This window comes from Aulonocara stuartgranti (assembly GCF_965226115.1).
Source record: "Aulonocara stuartgranti genome assembly, chromosome: 3".
NCBI classification, from domain to species: domain Eukaryota; kingdom Metazoa; phylum Chordata; class Actinopteri; order Cichliformes; family Cichlidae; genus Aulonocara; species Aulonocara stuartgranti.
This window is the reverse complement of record NC_138941.1, coordinates 8,887,043-8,895,552: the sequence shown is the minus strand read 5'-3', so window position 1 is coordinate 8,895,552 and position 8,510 is coordinate 8,887,043. Positions and strand designations below refer to the sequence as shown.

At 44.3% G+C, this 8,510-nt stretch overlaps 1 protein-coding gene across 1 annotated transcript in view; it reads right to left on the bottom strand.

Moving 5' to 3' along the window:
• LOC309702199 (protein NLRC3-like) overlaps positions 1-8,510 on the bottom strand; it is a 145,735-nt gene that overhangs the window by 56,169 nt on the left and 81,056 nt on the right. The gene's annotated exons all lie outside the window — the stretch shown is intronic.

Below are 8,510 nucleotides of genomic sequence, written 5' to 3'. Positions count from 1 at the left end.
TTGCACAGAGCATAGGAGCGCACTGACTCTGCTTCACGAGCGCTCCACCTAACGAGCGGGCTCGCGGTGCGGTCGCGCGGGACACTCCTCTGGTTTTCTCCCGTGTTTACATATAAATAACTTTGGCGGACCGCCTTAACTCTCCCATTCACATTAACCTGGGTAACCATGGTGACAATAAACAACATTTTCGGTGCGAGCACCGTGTACCGACCTTTAAAAGCAGGTGAAGAGCAGAGTAAGGAAGACACGATGCGTCTCTGCTTTCCTCCAGAACGTGTCTGAGGAAGCAGCGGAAGGTGGGCTCCACTTACTGCTCCCCGAAACCCCGGAGCAAGCACCAAAGTTCCGCCCTCACTGCTTTCTAACATAAAATGAATCCCTGTTACATGGATTTTCTATCCTCTTAAAGAAACTGAAAATAAATACATATAGCAATGAAAAATGTCCCGTTACATGAGTGTTTTACACAAAATAATATTCATGTGGTCATTCCCTCACAGGGGTGCCACAACTACACTGCTGTTTTGACAGAGACACAGTGTGTTTATCTAACTTGGCTGAAGCCAAAGTTCTCCAGACAAATTCAGTCTGTTTCTGCCAAGTGTGAACTCACTGGATGAGCGCCAGATACACAGAATCAAAAAGGGATAAATTACTTTTCTTATGTCATGTTCCCGTCACAAACTGGCTCAAGGAGAGGGGAAGCAGGAGTCCACAGATGAAATGTTCCTATAAATAAAGTGGAATTTATTCAAACTTTACCAAAACTTCAACACATCAAATACAAGCAGTTCAGCAGGGAGTGGATGTGTGTTGCATGTGCCAGGTGGATGCAGAGAGAGGCCAGGGCCACGTTCAAACCTGAACACGCTGCACAGTGTTTTGTTCCATTTGTTAGGGATGAATGAAATGCTTCCTTGAAAGGATGTGTGCAGTCACCAGTGGGCGTGGAAGCATGTGCGCCCTCATTTGGTGGGTGTGCAAGAAAAGTCATCCTGTCACACAGCAATGCCTACATAAATCACACCACTCTGCTTAAAATAATAATGTTTAGTGAAGCAGGTGAAGCAAAGGGCTGCTTTTAATAGGCTGGGAGACCCAGGTGTGCTGCTTTAGCTGCTGAGCCTCTTATGACAGAACAGCGGAGAGTGGTAAGAAGGGAGGAGGGGGTCTGGCTGTGTTTGTGAACGATAGATGGTGTAACTCTGGGCATTTCTCTATCAAAGAGACGCTATGCTGTAAGGACATTGAGCTGCTAGCGGTTAGCATGAGACCGTACTATCTACCACGAGAGTTTACACACGTGATTATGATAGCTGTGTATGTCCCGCCCTCTGCTAACGCTGCAGCAGCCTGTGAGGTCCTGCACACTGTAACCAGCAGACTCCAAACACAGCACCCTCAGGCCCTTTTCCTGATCTCTGGGGACTTTAAAGATGATGTAACCATTTAATTATGGTTACATAATTAATTATGTAATTAATTATGCAAAATGCAAAACGCTCAGCTGTGTCTCCAATCAAAGCTCTGTAACTTCAGAGGTGATGTTCATATGTTGACTAATGGTTTTCTTTCATTTTTGATGTACTGCAGAATATTTGTATAAAATCCAGGCCAGGAAAATCTCCTTCATGTGTTTCTGTGTTTTGTCTTCAGCTACGTTGACACAAAGGCCTCTGCTGTGACGCTCACACCTTTGATAAAGTCTGGAGAGTGTCAGCTTCCTGTTTATAGATACAAAAATATGTAATGTTGTGAACTCTGGCCGCAGCGGCGCAAGAAAAAGGAGAATTACGGGAAGCACTCACAACAGGTAAAATCAAAATAACAAAGTAAAGTAGGATAAAATAAAAACCAACAAAAGAACAACACAATATACTTCCCCGTACTGTTACTGCTAACCTCTGTTAACCTAGTAACTCTTACCTTCTAACTGACAGCTGGTCAATAAACGAGCTCCATAAACGCTCCATATTCACCTTTACATGGAATATAAAGGGAAAAGAAGAAACACAGTGCTGTGTCAGCGTTAGACATATAGATATATCCTTGCTTTTAATACATTTGAAGGTGGGTGGGAGAGGTGCTTCTCCGCGTAGTCTACGGTCTCTTTGGGATGGGTAAAGCTTTTCCTCACATCACCATGGGTCACTAACAGCTTTGCAGGGTATAGCAGTCTGTACCTGACGCCGGTCATCCCACGTAGTCTTCCTCTCATATTTGCAAATGCGGCTCTGCGTTTCCAACAGAGGGAGGGAAATCTGGAGGATGTTTATTTTAAAAACCCTTATACATCAGGTTCTTGTTCTCTGCAGCTTTCAGCAGAATTTCCTCACCAATGTGGTAGTAGTGCAATCTCAAGATGATGGGCCGAGGAAGATGACTTTGTTTGGGACGCTGGCGATTCACTCTATGTGCTCGATCGATGAGTGGCTTCTCCTCGAGAGATAGCGCCTCCGCCAACAGGTGTGAACCAACTCAGTCATCTTGGGTCCCTCTGTGCCTTCTGGTATTCCTGCAGTTCTTAAATGATTCCTCCTGGAGCGCCTCAAGAGCTCCACATCTCTCATCTAACTTCTTTACCTCCGCAGACAAACGCTCCACAGTGGCCTGGAGAGTGGCGATGGTGTCAGAGTGGTTCGAGCCACAGTCCTGCAGTTCAGTCAAAGTGTTATCATGCCTGGCCACGTCGCTTTTTATGTCCGAAATTGAGGGCTGGATGCTCTGGTTCAAGGATGATATCTCGCCTCCTATGGTGGTAGAAATCTCTAATATGCAAGTGTCCAGTGCTAGTTAGTTAGTTCTAGTTCTAGTGGTTAGTGGGGCTTTATTTGATGATTCTAGTGTGTGTTACATTGTTGTCATATTGTTGAGTCGCAGAGCTGTACAGTGTTACAGTTTCTGTAGAGTCTGGTATAAGGAACTCAGATCCCTCTGTGAATAATGTTCACTGAAACTGATCTGTAGTTAATGAACTAGTCAGGATTTACACTAGAGAATGTTTCTGCCATTACATGGCCTGTATTTGTAGAGCGCTTTACTCGTCCCTAAGGACCCCAAAGTGCTTTTTTGCCCAAGGACACAACGACCGAGACTGTCCAAGCCGGGGCTCGAACCGGCAACCTTCCGATTACAAGACGAGCTGCCAACTCTTGAGCCACGATCGGCCCACATATTGTTGTCTTTTGTTGCAGACACCAAGTGTTGAGATCCTGTCTCAACCTCCTACATTCTTCCAGCAGGTTACACATTATTTTTTGTATTTGGAATCAAATATATGTGTCAGTTGGGCCTAGTGCAGGGGTCAGCAACCTTTAACACCCAAAGAGCCTTTTGGACCCGGTTTCCACGCAAAGGGTCAGGGTTCGGGAAAACACTGGGAGCCGCAAATACTTTGTGACATCTAAAATGAAGATAACACTGTGTGTATTGTTTTTACCTTTATGCTTTGTGTGAACAACTACAGTGTGTTGCTGATGAAATCCATGAAGTGCTACAGAGAAAATTACATTTGATTTATGTAATGAACACATTTTGAGCTCTTAAAGAAATATAACAAAGGAAAGCTGAACTACAATGATCCATGTAGCAAACACAAACTGTTATATCGCCTTTGGGCTTTTGGAGCCTTGACCTGACTTTTAAAAAATAATTGGAAAAAAGCTCTATGCTGCTACAAAATGAAAAATAGATATTTGCAAAGTTCTGCCTAAGTATGTATTTTATGCTGACATAATGTGGATCCGAAGATCCATAACTGGCCTACCTGGGGCTGAAAGTCTCCATAAATGCAGGCGTTTCGGCGGCTACACCGGCTTCCACGAGTGTGACGCTTATTTTGAGAAAATAATAGAATATAAATGTATTTTTATATTTCAATATCACAATAATCTTCCAATGTAGAACTACAAGTTAAAAAAGAAGTAACATAAATCAAATCCACTTCAGCTAAATACTTCTCATTTATTTCCATCTTACATGCTGTGACTGCAGCCATTCCCACATCTCTGTGAATGGGACTCATGGACATGGATCAGTGGTTGTTGATCAATGGTCCTGAGAATCTGCATAATTAAGATGAAGGAACGGAGCTCCCAGCCCATCGTTCCTGCAGCTGCTTTCAGTCTTTATGCAAATGTCCTGTTTGTAAGACTGAAACCTGCAGCTGAGACTGAAGACGTCACCTGATGATGACGACACGTTTCTCCCACAAAACGCTGCGTCCAGATGAACAGAAGCAACAGACTCACTTTCCTGGATGATTGAGATGCATCAAGACTTCATTGTGTGTTACTTCTCATTCAGCACAGACACATTATTCCTGTTAGGTCATGTCAGCTGTCACTCAGTACAAGCACAACTGTGAACAACACAAACTTCTCTTCAATGTGTCACAGAAACACTAAGTGTGAGAGCCTGTATGACACACAGGACAGACTGTAAGCTCTGCTGGCTGCACAGCACTTTGTAGCAGTTTTCCAACATGTCCTCCACCCGTGATGTCAGTGGTGGGACCCCAGTCACAGCACTCAGCACCACCTCCTTTAAATGGATTTTATAGCAGTTCCTCCCGTTACTCGGTGCAACGCTTCTTAAATGTGTTTTTGCAGGATAAAACACAGCAGGTGGTGTAGAGAGGACGTCAGCTGACGGAGCAGAGGGAGGCAGACTGTGGATAAATGACAGAGTGAGAGGAGAGCAACCATGACAGAAGCACAGGTGTGGCAGATAGAAGTGGCTTTATAGACACTTATTGTCAGTCCTCGTGCATGCTGTGGAAATAAGTGTCTGTGTCATGAGGTGACATGTGAGCTTATCTTTGGTCAATAAAGCTGAACGACCAGTTTTCACTTTGCTTGTTACGCTTGTTTAGTGACGTCTGGGTTTCTGTGGAGCCCGAATTTTGATGAGTTCTGGTGAAATCATCTGAGATCATCTGAGCATCGGTGAAGAGTCAGCAGAGAAAGTGTGGGACAGAAGTTTGCTTTGGACACATGGACTGAAATCAAAAAGTAACAAACAGGATTTCCAATGGACAGTATGGAGAAGTGAAAGTACACAAAGGCTGTGCTGGAACACGTGTGTTACACTTTTTGACAGCTGAGAACAAAACACAATATTTTGCATCATCTCTGCAGTGTCTCTTCTTTCCTCTGCTGTTGTGCTTTTAGCTCCAAACTGTTTCAAATGGTTTGTCAGCAAGCTGACCTCTGCAGTACTAACTCCTGACCCGTACAAAGAGCGGGCGTTTCTGACCTTTGACCTGCAGCTGTATGTCTCTCAGTCTCAGTTCTTCTCTCCGTCACTGATGGAGCAGGTGTAGTTGCTGCTGACAGTCAGTCGTTTGTTTTCTCAGAGTGAGGCTGAAGTCTGAACTGTTCAGAGCATCAGGTCTCATCAACGTGCGCTGCTGTAACGCCGCTTTGTCCTCTGAGATCACCAGGTATGAAACCTGAGTGCTGACAGAGCAGCATGTTCCCCCTCATTCACCTCCACCACCACAGCCAAGGCATGCTGGGAAACTGAGGACACACAGACGGAGAACTGAAGTGTCTGCTGTGTGTTCATCTCAGAGTCCTCACAGGTGACACATTAGCTCCAGAACACCAAGCCAGGTGTTTGAAGCCTGACAGGGATTCTTCCCATCCAGAGGGAGGATTTAGCTGCACAACAATGAACATTAGTGTGTAGTTTAGAAACACAGACTGTGCCTGCACTGCATCTAGTGAAGAAAAGTGTTACTGCCAGAGAACGAGGCTCCTTTAAAGCAGCTGATATTAAGGTTGAAAAATCAACAATAAGCTGATGTAATCAACGTTTCACAAAATGGTCAGCAGCTAAAATCTGGAGCCGTTCTTTGGTGGTAATTAACAGTTTGTTCTTGTTAGCTAATTATGTCATTAAAGGTAGCAGCAGAAGCCTTGTGTTGAAAGCCCATTCACTCACACATTCACACAGTATGTGTGTGTCTGTGTTACACTGTGGACATCCCTTCTGTTGGAGCGCCATCTTGTGGCAGGTTTAAGAAATGTTCTTCTTGTAAATCCAAACTGATGCACCTCCATAGCAGACTGTGGAGGCTTTCAGTGACATGAAGACTTGATTTATACTGTCATATTCTCCTGTTACACAAAGCACAGCACGCTGAACATGGATGAACTGAAACTCCCAGCATCTGACTGAGGAAAAGCACAAATCATTCTCACACTGACTCCTGCTTGATTTTAGATTTGCTTTCAAATCCTCACACTTTCATATGAAGCACTAAATGGGCTCCAGACTGTTTATCTCAGCTTCCTGTCAAACACACTGCTGCTCACACCGAGGCTCAGTTTACTCCTCCAGCCTGGCTTAACCTGCTGTCTGTTAAAAACAGTCCCACACTCCTCTGTTTAATCCTTCTGATCAGACTCTTTGATTTTGTATTGTTTTTACCTGAAGTTGTGTTTTTGACATGGTTCTGTCTGTGAAATAAAGCTCACACACACACTGCTACAGTCCTTCATACACTTAGAAACGAAGCTGCTCCTTTCCTCAGTGCTGACACATAAAGAAGAGTTGCTTTTATATCCAACACGTCTCTGTTCCAGAAAACAGCTTCAGCAGCCTCTGAGTCTGAACTTGGAGTTGGTTATAAGCCACAGGCCTGTGTGCACAGCAATGAGGAAATATAATGCAGTAAGTGAAACATGGATGTGTGGAACAGATTATCCCAAAGGTTGATTCTGTTCATCTGGACGTTCTCAGTGAAACATTTGGTCTCTCGGTCAGGTGACTCCTTTAGTCTCAGCTGACTGCAGCTTTCCAAACCTTTGTCACTGGATCACTCACTTCATCTCCAACGTGTCCCTGACACAGACAGCTGGAGCCGTTACAGCAAAATCATTGATCATCGTTTTTAGAACATTAGCTGGTGTTGGTGGGCAGGCTAGCAGTGCTAATTGTTAGCACTAGTTCTGCTGCTCTCCCTTTGTCTCTGTTATTGTTGGTCTTTAGTGAACAATAGAAAGTGTCTTCATGAGACTGTTGCCTAATGTTCAAATGTAGATAACACCACCTGCACCAACCTGTTACACAGCACAACCCTCTGGTGTAGCTTTGGCTGGAGCACATATTGGCAGCTCCAGTGACATCACCACTCCATGGTGACATCATCTCTACAGACTGTGGCTGTTACATATCCTCACCTGGTAATAATAAGACTGTCCTCAGCTGCACACAGCTCCAAGATGAACAAACTGAAGTAAATACAAATTAGAGTTACCATAGATTGAAATCTTGTAATCAGAGCTAATTCTTAGTGAAACTCTCACAACATCATATCATGATCCTGGGTTAGTGTCTCGGTCTCAGATCACAACATCAGCACAGGCTTGGCTTGGGTGAGGTATTGAGTGGTTCTTGTCCATGACAGCTGCAGGTACAGTGCCATCAGCCATGCTGCACCACATGTCTGCCCAGGAACATTAGTGTGGCTGAGTCTCATGTAAACATTGTGCTAAAGTGGTGGGAAAGTGGCTGCAAGCTGGCTGCACTGTGTCCAATACTCTCAGTATGATATCCACAAACCTCTGAGTGTCACAGAGTGGGCCTGTGCTCAGCTCACTGTGCCCCATTCAATTCTACTTGCATAGTTTTACAAGTAAAATTAAATATACAAGTTGCTCAATGATAAGTTATTGTAGTAACAACTAAGTCCATGGTCATTATTTGTTAATAGGAGCTTAAAGCTTCTGCACCAATCATGGAGCACCAGGTTTAGAGCATGTGGATCTACAAAAGTAAGTCCCAGTAAGATGGGCTGAGCCTTACATACTAGAAGAAACATGTCATTCCCAGCAGATGAAGCGCCCTTTAAAGCAGGATCTCACTTTAAACCTAAAGAACTTGCTATGAGCATGCAGTGCATTCATGGTTATTATTCATACGATTGTGGGGAGCTAATAAAGTGCAACTATCACATTACATTTTATTATTAAATTGTTGTTAACAATCCCTTCACTTCTGCTTATCTAATTCATGGTTGCAGGATGGCTGACAGCTTCCATTAGGCAGGAGGTAATGTCCATTCTGGCCACAGTGCAACCCACAATGTGTAACTGACACTATTATATTGCATTATGTCACATTGTTACATCTTTTTAATAAATGATGACAGTCAGCTGAATTTGCTGCCCCCTTGGTGGAGGACATCAGGATCAGCAGCTGCTGCTCCATCACAAACACCACAGAAGAAGAACAACACTGGATCAGATTATCTGGACGTGTTTGACAGGGACAGTGTTCATGTTCATGGACATCAGGACAAAAACAGACGATGGAAACCTGCCAGATTTGAGCTAAACTGCTCGTTTCCATGTGTAGTCCCTGGGAGGTCACATGACCAACAAAGACACACAAGCTGTGTCCCAAAACGTCGGCTGCATCCTCCGGAGGCCGCATTTGAAGGCCGATGACGTCACAGCCAGGCGACGAAGGCTGTCCCGATTTCTCGACTCCTTCAAATG